Below are 15,913 nucleotides of genomic sequence, written 5' to 3'. Positions count from 1 at the left end.
CACTAGACCATGGGAAAACAGCTGGTGTTATAAGGCCGCATGACCGAGTTGTTGTTTTCCAGAAAGTTGGCGACTATCTGTGGTGAAGATCATTGAGCTTGAAAATTAGGCTAGTACATCTTTGTATGTTTCACTTGGCTGTTCAACATCAGAGCACTCTCAAGTTAACAGAATGCATGTAAACCATCCAATGGAGCTATAAAACCAGGTTGATCCATGTCTGTAATAATTGCTCTTGATAGATGTAAATCCTCTGTAAGTAATGCTTACTAGTTTATGTTGTAATAACAAACTCTTCATAGGAAGATTGTCAAACATTTGGTCAAGGAGAAAGTGAAATCATCAAGAATTCAAGGTTACTTAAAGAATAAACCTTCTATTAGTGAAGTCATATAGCTTGAGGGGTTGTTTAGTTGGGAACAAGTTATCCGGGATTAATTATCTTGGGATAAGCACCAGGTATATAGGATAACTTATACCATCACTAAGGGATCGTTTGATGTGATGGATAAGAGAAAGTTATCCTGGGATAAAAATTTAGTGTCTCTTAATCCGTTGTTTGGTTGGACAGGATGGGATAACTTATTCCAGGATTAACAAATAGTACTAGGATAAGTTATCCCTCTCTGAAGGTGGAATAGTAATACCAGAATAACTTATCATGGGATAAAGTATGTAAATTAGCAAAATTACCCCTTAAACTCTCTTTTATACACCACTAATACATTCATGTATATTAATATAATTTTAAACAACTATAATAACATTCACAAACTTACTTAATCATTGTTTTTCTCATAATATATTTTCTATTAAAAAATTACATCTTATAAATACAATTTTTATTTATGAATACATTATAAGTTGATTTTTTTGCCTAATTTTATATTTATTTATATTTTTGATTTCTCTTAAAATATTCACTCCACTACTAAATTACATATTTTGAATTACATAGTTTATTACTCACTTAAAAATTATATTCTATGTATCCATTAAAATGTAGATAACTTTAATAATTAAATTTCTTTTACTTTGATAAACTTAAAATGCAAGTTTTATTTTTAAGCTAAATAAGATGAAGTTTAATTTTTAAGCTAAGTAAGATGAAACTTATTTGAGGAAGAACATGCGACTCATTTGAGGGTTTTCCTGCAAACTCTCAAAGATCGCCAATTATTCGCTAAGTGTAGAGAATGTGAGTTTTGGTTGCAATCAGTTGCTTTTCTTGGTCATATATATAGTATCTAGCGAAGGGATCCGAGTGGATTCTTAGAAAATAGAGGTAGTGAAACAATGGCCCAGACCTATCTCTCCTACAGATATCAAAAGCTTCTTGGGTTTTGCTGGTTATTACAGAAGGTTCGTGGAAGGATTCTCATCCATAGCTTCTCCATTGACTAAGTTGACTCAGAAAAATGTTAAGTTTCAGTGGTTAGATGATTGTGAGAAGAGTTTCTTAGAACTGCAAACTAGATTGACTACAATTCCTGATTTGACTCTACCAGAGAGTTCAGACGGTTATGTGATCTATTGTGATGCATCCAGAGTCGGCCTAGGTTGTGTGTTGATGTAACGAGGTAAGGTTATAGCTTATGCTTCTAGACAGCTTAAGTTGCATGAGAAGAACTATCTGACTCATGACCTTGAGCTCGCAGCCCTAGTATTTGTCGTAAAGATTTAGAGACATTACTTGTATGGTGTGCACGTGGATGTGTTCACAGACCACAAGAGCCTTCAGTATGCGTTCACCCAGAAAGAGTTGAATCTTTGCCAGAGGAGATGACTTGAATTCCTCAAAGACTATGATATGAATGTGCTTTACCTTCTTGGCAAAGCTAATGTGGTGCTGATGCTCTTAGCAGTCTATCTATGGGTAGTGTAGCACATGTTATGGAAGAAAGGAAGGAATTAGCGAAGGATGTTCACCGACTTGCTCGCTTAGGAGTTTGCCTTATGAGCATATGAATATGACCAGAAAGGAAATCAAGAAAAGAAGAAAGAAATGATATATCAAAGATGAGAAAATGGATCTTAATTTATACGAGATATTTGACAATAACATACTTTAGTAAGAAGATCAGATATGAGATTTGCAAGTTCATTTCCCTTTCTAGGTGACTTTAAATAGGAAAACCTTAGGTGAGGGGAGATGAAAGGAAAAAATAAAAGAGGTCCATCAGTTTCCTACTTAATTATGTAACCTTTGATTTTCACCTTTAATTCATTGAACAATATAATTAGGTGTCTTTTTGTCTTCTTGATAATAATTACTTATAACAATGTAATATTAATTCATGAATAAATTGTAACCGAAAGAATTTTGATAAATTTGATATTGGCTTAATGTGTAACTCTCCCTTGTAGTAACTAAAATTTACTATTTAATATTTAATTAACAATATATTAGATGATTAATAGTATTTATATTTGATATAGCGACAAAATGGTAAACTAATATGCTGATTGTATCAGGACATGCCTTTGATCTCTATCACTCTGTATCTAACTGACTGATATATATGCTGATTGTTTTTACTGGACCACCTGCAGTCATGAGCTGGATGCCATATTTGTCTGCAGTGTTAATGAAGCTGAAGTGAAGCTAAAGCCATGAATTTCTGCCTAATCCTACGACATAAAAACTAGTCCTTTCTGGTTGTAATTATCATATATTGAAAACAAATGACTTTAGCTAAGTTCATATGAATTCCAGGACTTCATTATAGAGAAACTTAGCAATTGTTCCTTTTTTTTACGATACCTTTTAGCTAGTGTGTTTTGAATACTCCTAATCTCTTTCATTCATGTAAATTCATATTCAGTTACCATCAAAGTTTTGCACTTCTTTTTCATAATGTGAAACTGCCAAGAGTCAAATGCCGGACTATATATGTATATTATTGTATACGTGGTCGCAACCGGCCTTATGGTTCTAATTTATGTAGTGTTAAGTTTGCTGTTTTTTCTTACCTATCCTGAGGATCCGTTCAAGCTGTCAAGGTTGGTGCAATATTATCCAAATTTTCTTTGCTTCCTTTGTTTGTAAATGTTCAACACAACATTCTGAAAGTTGTATTGATTTCTAATGGTATGGTTGCTAAATACTACCTAACTATTTTCTTAAGCTAGGTGGACTTTTGATAGCAAGTATTTCAGCTCAAAGTCTTGATTTTTGGATAAAAGGTCCTTAGAAAATCTTGTGTTAAGATTTGTTATGCAGAACAGTCGTTTATCCTTCTCTATGTATGTTTTCGGTCCGTGCTTATTTTGTAATTAGTTTTTCGACACGTGCGATTACAATTAAGAAAATATATCTTATAATAGTATTGCTTTTTAAGCGAAAATTTGAATAATTTGCCTTGCACAAAATAATATTGCAGATTCTTTTGTGAATGTTCAATGTGGATCATCATATATATCTCTTATTCACTCACGCTAAGCTATGGAGATGGTCAATGATAAAATTTTCAAGTTAAATGTAATAATGTATATATTTATTTCAATTTGATGAGGTTCAATCACGCAATTAGTCGTATCTCACTAATATTACCTTATAGACGATATTTGTTGTGTATTTTTCTTGTCATTTATCAGTATTTCGTACATATTTTCAAGACGCAGAAGTGTAGGAAATGGTGTTTATTATAAGAGTTTCCGGGCAATATCCTAATTTTAGTGTGAGTTTTTAAGTTATCAAATGGTGTTTTTAGTTGTGTTGGTAGCATTGTCGAAAAGTTTTTATACTTTCTGGTAATGTTAGTTTTTCCGTTTGAATCTATTTTAGCTCAACTTGTTGAGTAAATAATAGTGTCCTTTTAACAACTTATATTTTTAGATGATATGATTATACACATGTTTTGGTAATACGTCCAATGAAATTGGAATGATCATAGAAGATTGATAGCAATAATACTGATAAGGGAATAAGATGATTAGTTACTAACTTTCTATCCTTATTCTCGACCGTCATATTTTTCTATTTGAAGTTATGTCTTCGATAAGTTATAGAGTTATGTTTTGTCTAATCACCTACTTCGAGACAAAAGAAGTTATGTCTTCGATAAGTTATAGAGTTATGTCTTGTCTAATCACCTAGTTCGAGACATCTTTAGTGAGTAAAACATTAGTCATACATCTATGCAATCCTTATTGCCTGTAAGTCTATTGTTTCCAAATTTTTCATTATTTAAGCAACAATAAAGGGTAAAAAACGTCTTAAATTATGTGGAATTGAATAAAATTGTCCCAAGTTAATAATTAAGTCCAAAAATATCACTGCAGTTAATAATTTAGACCAAAAGTATATTTATGGGAGTCTTATTTCATAATGTTATTCCCCTTTAATTTACTTTTTATCTCCAATAAAGAACAAAATACAAGTGGTATTGAGATTTTGTACCCAACTATGTATCTTTAGTTTAATACTATAAGATTCAAAAGTTTTCTCCATTTTTAAAAACTTGCTACCAAGTCAAAATCACATAAATCAATTAAAACAAAGGGAATGATATATTTTATAATAATTCCTAAGATATTATTTATTTATACAGTAAATGAATTTTAAATTATAATTTAAAAGTTATTTCATTAACGACAAGCAAAACTCATTTATTATTATTATTACCCTTATTTAGAAATGACACTTCTAAAGGACGAACAGTGCATCATGTTATTGTACCCAAGGAAATAGTACTTGTACTAGCAATTTCCCACAATCACGTCACGACGTGTATGCACCTTTTCTAGACATGTGTTTTTGTCTTTTTACTAGCTAATGTGGGATACAACTGTTATCACCTCATTTTTCATTTACATTGGACCCATCTGCTAATACGTGTACTTTTGTAAGCAAATCACGTGTACTGAATTCTGGTCATCTTTTCCATCCCATTTATTAATAAAAAAGTACTTTGTACTGACGGACCTAATTGTGCATCTTCATCTTCACAGAAGGCCTTGGATGTCCGGTGAAACTTTAGTCATTCTTCCACCTTCTTCTTTCAATCGTTGATGTTTAGGTTTTTTTCCACTATCCTCATAAGTTTTGTCTCGAAAATTTAAGTGGTACTTTGATTTTATTTTTCGTTTTGATTTTAGGTCTTATTTTGTCCACTTATTATTCGAATGGTTTGATTTTTCATTCAATTTGTTGATCTATTCGGTTTCTGTGTTGTAGTTATGTTTCATGCACTGAATTTAGATTTAATTTGATGTTGTTTTGATCCTTCGTATTTTGCAGGGATGAAGCGTAGGAACTTCATATTCAAAATATCTTCCCAATTTCTCCATTTCTCATAGGGTAAGTTGCTGATTTCTTGGTCTACGATTTCAATATTGGAAAACAAATTACACTCTTAAACTGTGTTTCATCTTCTGTAATTTGATTGTAAGAGTTTGTTTTACTTTTTCCTTAGCATAACATTATACTTGCTCATATCCGACTCTGTCCATAATCAAATTATGTGTACTATCCATAATTCTATTACAATCTTTTTTGCTTTTGTGGCTCTCAATTTCATCAGGTTTTTTTCTGTATCAAACATTTTAGAAGTTACTACATTTCTCTATCTTGGTGTTTATCTTAGCTCTTTGTATTGGTGAGACTGTACTCTCATTGTTTATAATAACCCAAAAAAAAAATTGGGTTGCTTCTTCCTCTGTTGTAAGTTTGTATACATCTCAATTAATTTTCGATGTTCTCAAAAATGTATAAACTCACTAATGGAGCATGTCTCTAATGGTGAACATTTTGGCTGCTCCTTTTTTAAATGTTGATGCACCTAAGGTGTTCGATAGTATGACAAAGCACTACACTATTTCAAATTTTCTTCTTTTTCTCATCAGGTTTACTGTAACATACTCCTCTACCAATCATCAATCTGAATGTTACATTACTTAGTTTTATTGGACAAGATTAGAGAGCAATATGTGTGTTATTTATGGTTATGTCCAAAAAGTTCACTTGAGATGTGTATACTTTGTATGAATGTAGTTCAACTACAGTTTGATATTGTTTGTCTTGACTTTGTGTCCAGCAAAAAAGTAGAATATAATGTGACTTTTAGAAAAAAAAAATTGTGACTATTACTTTAACAAATTGAGAACTACTTGCAACAGGAATGTTGACAAAAAAATTGAGAGTGTTGCATGCCTTGAAGGAAGGTCACAGGTTCTATCCTTTTTGCTAAAAAGTTTGGTTCCCACTGTTTGGGTTAGTTTCTGAACTATCTTCATGACTTCTCCCTGTTTTTCTCACTTTTTCAAAGTGTCAAATATCCTGTTGACGGATATCTGATGGTAGTTTATGGCTTGAGAGCCCTAAGACTTTTAATTGGTCTCTCTAATTTCACTAATGTAATCGCTAGATAGTAATTTACAACAATGAATATACACTTCAATCATCTTAAAAGTCTTAAACAATTACCTGAACAAGTTGGTAATTTGTTTTAAACACAAAAACTATAATTAATGTTGATAATAGGGATGATCGAAACAGTATATTAGATACCATATATTCTAACTTAAAAGGTCACAGTTGATTCGCTATTACAAGGTATTCAATAGTGTTTGTCTTAGCTGAAAATACATCTATTTACTTGTAACAATAGCTCACGTTTTCTGTCTCGCTGTTTATATAATACTCCCCCTGTTTCAATTTGTTTGTCCTATTTTGACTTGACATGAAGTTTAAAAAATATAAAAGAATTTTGAGTCTTGTGGTCTTAAATTAAAAGTTATGTCAAATGGACCAAAATGTCATCTAATCTTGTGTTTTTAAACATTTCATGTAAAAAATTGAAATTGAAGAGTTGCTTAAAAAAGGAAAGAGACATTCTTTTTGGGACTAAAAGGAAAGTAAGACAAATAAATTCTACCGGATGGAGCAATTCTTCTTTGTAAGTATCACTTATGTATTAATAACTGTTATGTTATTTATTTGATGGTAAAGAGGCATGAAGCATAAGGGAGATTTCATAAAGTTACTCTAATTTAGAGAGGAATCGTAACTTTAGTTATTTTGTTACCAATAGGCTTACAGATTGAACAAAAGAATTTATAAAATGATGATGATGATAGTCGAGATAATATTTTTTGGATATCTGAGTGCTTTTTATGGAAGAGGAAGAAATTATTGTGAAAAAATTTTACATTGGATATCTGAGTGCTTTTTATGGAAGAGGAAGAAATTATTGTGATAAAATTTGACATCTTATTTCTAATATATAGAGACGTGGTAACACAAAAAGAGGAAAAAAATATAACTCTTTGAAAAGCTTGAATCTTTAAGCATACTCTTGGCAACTTTTCTAACTGATTCAATTAACTCTTGAAATGTTCCAATTGTTAAAAAAATAAATAAGGGAAGAAAAGGTCAAAAATTTACTATTATTTAAGTCCGGAATTGTTGTGTAAGATCGGTGAGTGGGCTTCCATGTTGTTTGTCCTCTGTGGAAGTTCTACCCTCAAGTTTCCACGTTAGGTTCATGTTCCCTAGAATAGAAACTAGAAAGACATAATTGGATATAGTTGGTCATTTTTGTATTCTATGGTGATACAAAGCTTACATTTTAATCTGCTTTTTATTCATCTTGATTCAGTATTTTCACATTGACAGGTGATATGATATGCTCTGCTTTTATTTCTACAAAATCATTCATCCATAATTGCATTTAAGGTCATTTGAATTTTCGTGGAGTTGATGTGAAAAATGTAGCAATAACATAGAGGAAAGAACATGCTGATGAAAACACCTCTGCAGTATGAGCTTAGTTTTCTTAAGAATCTCCCCGATACATTTGTGTTTTCTAAGACATTTATAATATTTCGTTTGAAGCTTTCTTTGGCAATGCCAACATAAATCGCCTTGGATTCCTTCGATTATTTGATGTATGTTTCTCCCTATCTCTTCTCAAATAGGATACCTTTTATCACATGTTTCTAACAATATATTAGCTACAAGTTACATGTCTTTTAAATAGACAAATATTTTTATCTAGCCTAACCGATGTTTTAACAACATGATGAAATTTTTATAAAGTTATATTCAATCTTCATTTGAGAGTATTTTTTTCTAGCAATATCTCAAAATCTTTTTAGCTTCTCAACAATACAGTACATTATAACTGGTGATGTCACCTAAGGCACATGAAAAGAGAGCAGTTTGATTGCTACACTCTTTACTGGTAAGTTTGATACTTGAGTTCTGTAGGAGTGATGAAACAACTTACTTATGTTATATTTCGGCTCCTCCATTTCATGTGCTAATTTACATGCAACCTATACTATAGTTAACCTAATTCAACTCCTTTTAAGCTACAATAAGAAGTTCTGCCATGAGTATACTTTACGATTTTCATTTTGTTTGGTGCTTATTTTGTGCTCTTTGTATAGAACATAGCTATTTGTGTAGTTTATATGTTCTAGGACCAAAGAGTCAAAGTTACACTTCTGAAGTTTATACGTTATAGGTTGGTGATAGGGTAAGAAATAATAGTACATGAATGATTATGAGATGACGGAAGCAAAAATTAATAATATGATACATGATATGTGTAATGTTTTATGATTTTGTAACTTATATTGATTGTTTCTCTTAGCTTTGCTTTTATAGGAATTCCTCTGTTGTGTTATTATCAAGTCATGATATATGATTCATTTATCACATTACGACAAATTGAATTTATTAACTAGGACAGAGAATGCAACCGACTCTTCTCGACATCTGTCACTTCACTAGATATTAGACACCAGATGAGAAATTCAAGAACAATGGACATCTCTATGTTTCCTTTTGAGAGTGATTGCGTCACCTCACTTTAGTTTCATGTTTTTTCGTTAGAGAAGATCCAATTATTACCAAATCAAAATCGAATTTATATGAGCAAAAGGTGTTTGCCTTTGTAGTTTTGCTGCAATTGTGAGTGCTACTTTCATTTATCAATTTCCACTTTTCGTTTAAGATATGGAACAGTGGAAGTATTTCTGTTGAATCTGATTGGATAAGTTCAATTTTAATAGGTACTACTTATGTAATTTTGTTTTGGATATGTGGAATGCCTATTATTACCTACGAAGACATTCTAACTTAAGTACTTATTCAATGTACTTTTACATTAGTGTAGTAGTGGTGGCTTTATGTTTTCCTTTTCAACTTTACCCTGTGTTACAAAGCATCCATCACATTAAAATGTTAAATGTTGGACCCGTGCTCAGCACTACAAATTGTACAAAATATAATGTGAGTGGTACTTTTACTTGGACTATTGTTTACACGTGTGCACTACCCATAATCAAACCCTCTCCTCTTTCAGTGACATGTGGATTCCACCTTCGCTGCTTAATTAATTTCTACTATCTTTCATACCCATTTCTTCCTTCTTTCAGTCTTCACATTGGAAGAGACAGTAATGTCCACAACATTGTTTCGTCTTTCACGGCTCTGGTCAAAATAGAATAATAAGGTTGGTGTTCAAAATTTAATCGATAAACTGGGACACCAAAGCGCCGCTAAAAAACGGTCATCGTGGAGTCTCCGTTGGTCAAAGACAGCCGCGAGTTTCAATCAAAATTGGTATCATTCTTGAATAATATGCCACCATCTTCAAGCTACAGCCGCGAGTTTCAATCAAAATTGGTATCATTCTTGAATAATATGCCACCATCTTCAAGCTACAGCCGCGAGTTTCAATCAAAATTGGTATCATTCTTGAATAATATGCCACCATCTTCAAGCTACAGCCGCGAGTTTCAATCAAAATTGGTATCATTCTTGAATAATATGCCACCATCTTCAAGCTACAGCCGCGAGTTTCAATCAAAATTGGTATCATTCTTGAATAATATGCCACCATCTTCAAGCTACAGCCGCGAGTTTCAATCAAAATTGGTATCATTCTTGAATAATATGCCACCATCTTCAAGCTACAGCCGCGAGTTTCAATCAAAATTGGTATCATTCTTGAATAATATGCCACCATCTTCAAGCTACAGCCGCGAGTTTCAATCAAAATTGGTATCATTCTTGAATAATATGCCACCATCTTCAAGCTACAGCCGCGAGTTTCAATCAAAATTGGTATCATTCTTGAATAATATGCCACCATCTTCAAGCTACAGCCGCGAGTTTCAATCAAAATTGGTATCATTCTTGAATAATATGCCACCATCTTCAAGCTACAGCCGCGAGTTTCAATCAAAATTGGTATCATTCTTGAATAATATGCCACCATCTTCAAGCTACAGCCGCGAGTTTCAATCAAAATTGGTATCATTCTTGAATAATATGCCACCATCTTCAAGCTACAGCCGCGAGTTTCAATCAAAATTGGTATCATTCTTGAATAATATGCCACCATCTTCAAGCTACAGCCGCAAGTTTCAATCAAAATTAGTATCATTCTTGAATAATATGCCACCATCTTCAAGGTATATATATATTGCTTTGTCTTTTGGATATCTGTTAATTTATTTGTACTATTAAGTTTTTTTGGGTGGGTTTCCACTTATTCCATATGCATGCAGATGATTTTATCCTAATTTTCTGATACATTCTTCAAATTGCAATAGAGAAATTACAAAAAAGGGATAAACATGCATGGTACTTTGTAAATGTATCGAAAACAAATCAAATTGTTCTTAAAGTTGATGGATTTGGGGGTAAATTGGTACAAGATTATTTCCTTAGAAACACATTTACTACTCTATTATCATTACTCACACATGTACTACTTTATTCTTCATTAAAAAAAGTGTACCATATTTTATCAGGTAAGCAAAAATAATTGATCTCTATGGTAATTTTTTGGAGGATTAGAAATAATTCCCGATCATCACCAATTCAGAGTGAGAGCTAAGATAACATGAATTTTGTAGCACCGTATTTGTCCATTTTCACCCATTCCGTAAGTCTTTTATGGTCAATTTCGTCATTTTGTTTAGTATTTTTTTTTCCTTACGGCGCAAGAAAAGTGTATGCTGAGGTTGAAGAGGAAGCGCCGAAAGATGAGATAGAGATTGAAGTAGAAGCACATTCTGCAGTTCTCAACGGTATATCTTTGCTTATCGTATTCTTTAAGCTTATGTTGTTTAAGTTTTAGTTTGAAAATTTCATTAACATTTGAGTTTTGATTTTGTTCTAATCGCACCGAATTCCAATTTTGGTATCCAATTTTGGCTATATATGAATTTATGCTTCTTATTATTCGTATATTTTGTCATTCCTCTTTATAATGTACTTTGCTTTGAATTGTTTGCATTTATATATTTGTGAAAATATGTTTTATTTGAGCTTAAGCCTCTTTTGGAAACTCGCTCATGAGTTATTTATATTATAGTATTATTTATGTTATTCATTTTAGTTCTTTATATCATGTGCCAATCTTTTGTCCGCTTTGGACTAGATTGTTTGTCCAATTAAGAGTTAAATTGATCGCTGTTTGATCATTTTCGAAATGCACACATTGCTTAGGTTGTTTGATAAAAAAAAAAAAAACTTGGTGCATCAACATGCTTTATGCTGATACTGTACGGTCCATTTTAGATGGCAATTTAAATTTGCTTCCATGCCACAATGAAAACTTGTTTGAAGTTCCTATTAGAGATGCTACAAAACTTGGATATTATTTGAAGTTTGAACTGAAATTTTAGTGAAGTCCAGTTTTTTACCAGAGGCATTTTCATGCTAAGTGAGTTTGAAACGTGTTTTTGTGGTTTGGGTGACACGCAACTTAATTTCTAAACCTGTTCTGATGTGGTTTAATTTGTAAGTTCAAGTAGCAGACATGCTTAAATGGAGCAATATGGCCAGTGAGCATCTATGTAGTTAACCTTGAACTTGCTTGTGAGAAGACTGGGGTGTAATACGTAGTAGTTGAATTATAAATTCAAGAAATATTTTGCAACTGGACCTTAGTTTGCTTTTAATCAAGATGGGAATATGAGATCTCTTCGGCAATGAATGGACATATAGTTATGTGTAGCGAATGTAATATTGTTTTGTATAAGATGACATGACATTGTTGTTCTAGATTAACATGTAGTTGTGTGCTATGAGATGGCCTAGAGCTAGACGGGTGAAAGTTTGATCGTTTTTCTTGTGGAAACATGGATATTATACCCTTTGCCTTTGGTACTGTAATGGGAGGGCTTAGAAAGTTCACTTTGCCCTTCAATTTACAGCACAAGAGCTATTTTTTATGGCCTCATGTGATCATTTTATCTATAGAGTAATAAAAAGTTATATTCTATGGGTTTTGCATTTGAAGTGGCTGTTGCATTGTATTATGTCTGTGTATTCCCAAGCAAACAAATCAAGTTTGTCCTATTTTTTTTAGTTAATTCTTTGTTTCTATTTTTATTGGCTCAGTTCATGTCTCGAAGTTACCCCTAACACTTTGGTGTAGTTGCAAAAGAGCGCAACATATGTAATGTGTGAGTTAAGTGCGTGTCATGACTTTAGACCCTAATGTGAATAAAAGCTGGGTATTTAAGTGAAGGGTAGATAGAGAAGCACACTCATTATTGATCGGCAAAAAATATTTGCAATGTTTCTATTCTTATGCTGTCCCAATCTCTGTCTCTCTCTCATTCTCCATGATTCAGGTTCAGGAGTGTGTCGAGAAGGATGATTTGAGGTGGTGAAATTTCACATTTGACAACTTTGGAGATAATTTTTGTTCAGATCATACATTTCTGGCCTTTTCCTTCAAGTTTTTGGGTTTATTTGTTTTTTCCCTTGAGGTACTGTTTTAATTTACTTTTAATGTATTTTTTGTTTAGAAATTTTCATGCAAGTTGGAGAAAGTATCTTGAAGGTGAGTGGTTCCTTGCAAGAGACTATTGGAGTGTAATTGGGGGCTCAAAAATCAAAATCAGAATACCAAATTATGTTTTCCGGTGAATTACAGAGAAACACTTCCGTCAGTATAAAAAAAAAAATTAAAAATCAGAATACCAAATTATGTTTTCTGGTGAATTACAGAGAAACACTTCCGTCAGTATAAAAAAAGAATTTTTGTCTGAGGTAATTGGATATAAGAAGTTAGTTACTGCCATATAAATCTCTTTTGTTTTTATTTTCTGAACTTTTGTATTAATATGACCTTTATTTTTCTATGATTATTCAGTGTTTTTGTTACATTTATATTTTCTTAGTTTGCCCGTGGATTAATATGTTTGAAAGATTAAACTGTTTAAGTTCTTATTTTGGTACATGTAAAGGTAAGTTTGTATGATGATACTTAGAAATCAATAAAATTAGATAATTGATGTAAATGTTGAACTTTGTTTATGATGGCAGGTTTTTATCTTTCCATTGTGAAAATGATGAATAACTAACCATAGAGATCTTTTGAGTACAATTCTCCTTTAAGATTCACAACATTAGAGTGATATTTAAGAACATACAAAAATGAAATCTGGAAAACAAGGGAAGTTTCATTCAATTGTAATTCTAAGATCCTTCATTCTGTCATATGTGTTCTAATTATATCATTTTCTTCTCTTGATTTCAAACTCTTGCTTTTCACTCATTTAATGTGATTTGTCTTTCTATAGCATATGCTTTCACCAAGAAAAATACGGAACTAAGTGTAGTTAATTAGATTACTAAACGTTTCCACAGTCTCTTAAATCAGTGCAACTTGAAAAACATATTGGTTCTGGTGCAAAATCCCAGCCTAAGGCTAACAACTAGAAACAGTGAATGGTGCCTAGCCTTATATAATGAATGTATCATTATCTTAGTTCCCTTTAACTTTGTGTTATGATCATACCAAGATAGAATCTCTTCATTGTCTCCATTATTGATCTTAAACGTTGAAATTGAGACTCGAGACTATTCATTTGTTAATTTTTTTCCTGAAATAAGGAATATTTGTGCAATAGGTGAAATCACTCTAATTTCTGCTTTATGACTTGCTAATTTCAGTTTATTTAGTTGAATGTGATTCACTTGCTTTTTGAAGGTACCCTGAACCCTCTCCATATATTGTTTGTTTGAAATGGAAAAGGTTGGGCTTGGGACTATAACTCCTTGTCAGCTGGAACAATGAATTTAGGTGTACTTGTGATGTCTCCTTCGATACAAATATTTGTTTTGGTTATACTTTCTCTAAAAGTATTTAAATATGAATAGTTCTAATAGACAATGTATTTAGGTATTCTGCACATATTATAGATTGAAGTATCTATTGAGCATATTGATGGCTAAATAAATAGAGATGATATTTAAGGATTGTTTGGTAAAAGGTATTAGAGAAAATAGTGCATGTATTAGCTTTGGTACTATTTAATACTTTGTATGGTAGTGTTTGTTTGATATCACATTGTGCAGATCCTAAATAAAGAATCATTCCCTTTACAAATGTACTTCAGTTTCTATATTCAGAGAGTCGATCAATAATGAAACCACCTTTGGCACAAATTTGATTACTTTCAAGATGAAAAGGAGATAAGAGTGTTGCAAGTTAATTTGCCCATCATATGACATGGACTTGAGACTAAAATTGCTTCCTCTATCTGCTGTAACAATAATTTCATGGAGAAGATCATTTTTGTTCTCTTTAATGTGGTATTAGTTGCTAATTAAACCTTTGCCTTGGATATCTACTTAATTGAGGAAATAAGATGTCATAGTTTATTTCATAACAATATTTCTTAAATACATGGTACTTCCAAGAATACAAGTTTGGTGCGCAAGACACTTAGATCTTGGAGCTGAGTATGAAAGTGAAAGTTAACAATAGTTGGACTGTCGAGGTTCGCACATCCCAGTGGCTTTTTTAATGTTGCTTCTAAAAATTTTGTACATTTCTTTCTGATTCTTCTATGTGCATATTTAATGAAGAGAACTACAAGGGAGTGAAAGTTGTAAGTGCTAATGATAATGCTAAAATCATTGAGAAGATTCACTGTAGCAACCATGATGAGGAAATAGAAACCACGAGTATCATTGATGTTAGATTGTTTCTTCTATGTTTCACGATTGGTGAGGAAATAGAAACCACGAGTATTGTTGATGTTAGATTGTTCTTTTATTAATCTAAATCTAAAGACTTCAATTTTCTTCACCTTTTTTATTTATTTATGGAGAACTTATATTTCATATTTGGATGGGACTTTAGTACTTTTTTATTTGGTGACTTGTTCCTGAATATTTTGGCAGCAAACGTTTTTCTTTCTAAGCATATTCAGAAAATTTACACTTTTAAGTTTGATCATTTCCTGCCATAGTTCATCTAATTGAGTTGGAAAATTACTATTCTCTTAGCTTCTCATATCATAGTATATTTGATCAAACATAACTGCTTCTTATACATGTATGGCTGAGTTTATCCAATAATTTGAATTTTCTTTGCATTATTTCATCTTTTTGAATAAAAATTTCAAATATGCACCAACTTCAGCACGGGTCATATCGATCTAGTATCTATATAAGCAATAGAAAATAAGAGAAAAGTGATATTTAAATATACAAGCATATGCACACACGTACATATATTTTTACTTAGGGCCCGTTTGGCCATACGAGATGGAATCATGATATAATATCATAATATGAAATCATGAGATGAAATTGAAGTTTTGTTTGGACATGCGATATGTAATTTTTGTGTTGTATATTTTCTTATAAACATAAGAATTTCATAAGTTGTAAAACTATTTTAAAATGCCTCAATTGTTTATTCAATCTTATCATGAAATATTTTATATATAAAATCGCATAATAAATTATTACAAAACTATTTGTTCTCCACTTAAGTAATTCTTTCATCTAACTTTAATTCATCAAACTTAAATTCAATCAAAAAATTGAACATAAATTGTAGTGTACTAGTCTTTAATAAAGTCACCTACATAGTACGGACAATCTCCACACGTTGAACTTGCATTTCTCGATCTTATGACCGAG

General features: G+C 31.8%; 3 long non-coding RNA genes across 7 annotated transcripts; all 3 read left to right on the top strand.

Moving 5' to 3' along the window:
- The first annotated feature begins 4,791 nt into the window (after window positions 1–4,791).
- Window positions 4,792–6,216, top strand: LOC102581014 (uncharacterized). The gene is made up of 3 exons (XR_368351.2): window positions 4,792–5,021; window positions 5,243–5,302; window positions 6,121–6,216. It is a non-coding gene; the product is annotated as an uncharacterized lncRNA (long non-coding RNA).
- A 582-nt stretch (window positions 6,217–6,798) lies between these two features.
- On the top strand, window positions 6,799–12,918 carry LOC107063241 (uncharacterized). Of its 5 annotated transcripts, none has more exons than XR_001475166.1 (5): window positions 6,799–6,899; window positions 8,117–8,186; window positions 9,388–9,574; window positions 10,967–11,049; window positions 12,781–12,918. It is a non-coding gene; the product is annotated as an uncharacterized lncRNA (long non-coding RNA). The 5 variants fall into 5 exon arrangements; XR_001475165.1 differs by having other exon boundaries at window positions 8,101–8,186; window positions 10,972–11,049; XR_001475163.1 differs by having other exon boundaries at window positions 8,101–8,186.
- A 23-nt stretch (window positions 12,919–12,941) lies between these two features.
- On the top strand, window positions 12,942–14,233 carry LOC102580807 (uncharacterized). Its single transcript, XR_368350.2, has 2 exons — window positions 12,942–13,024; window positions 13,968–14,233. It is a non-coding gene; the product is annotated as an uncharacterized lncRNA (long non-coding RNA).
- Window positions 14,234–15,913: the final 1,680 nt, after the last annotated feature.

The sequence above is a fragment of the Solanum tuberosum genome, unplaced genomic scaffold (genome assembly GCF_000226075.1).
Source record: "Solanum tuberosum cultivar DM 1-3 516 R44 unplaced genomic scaffold, SolTub_3.0 scf00324, whole genome shotgun sequence".
NCBI classification, from domain to species: Eukaryota; Viridiplantae; Streptophyta; class Magnoliopsida; order Solanales; family Solanaceae; genus Solanum; species Solanum tuberosum.
This window is presented reverse-complemented; position numbering and strand designations above follow the sequence as displayed.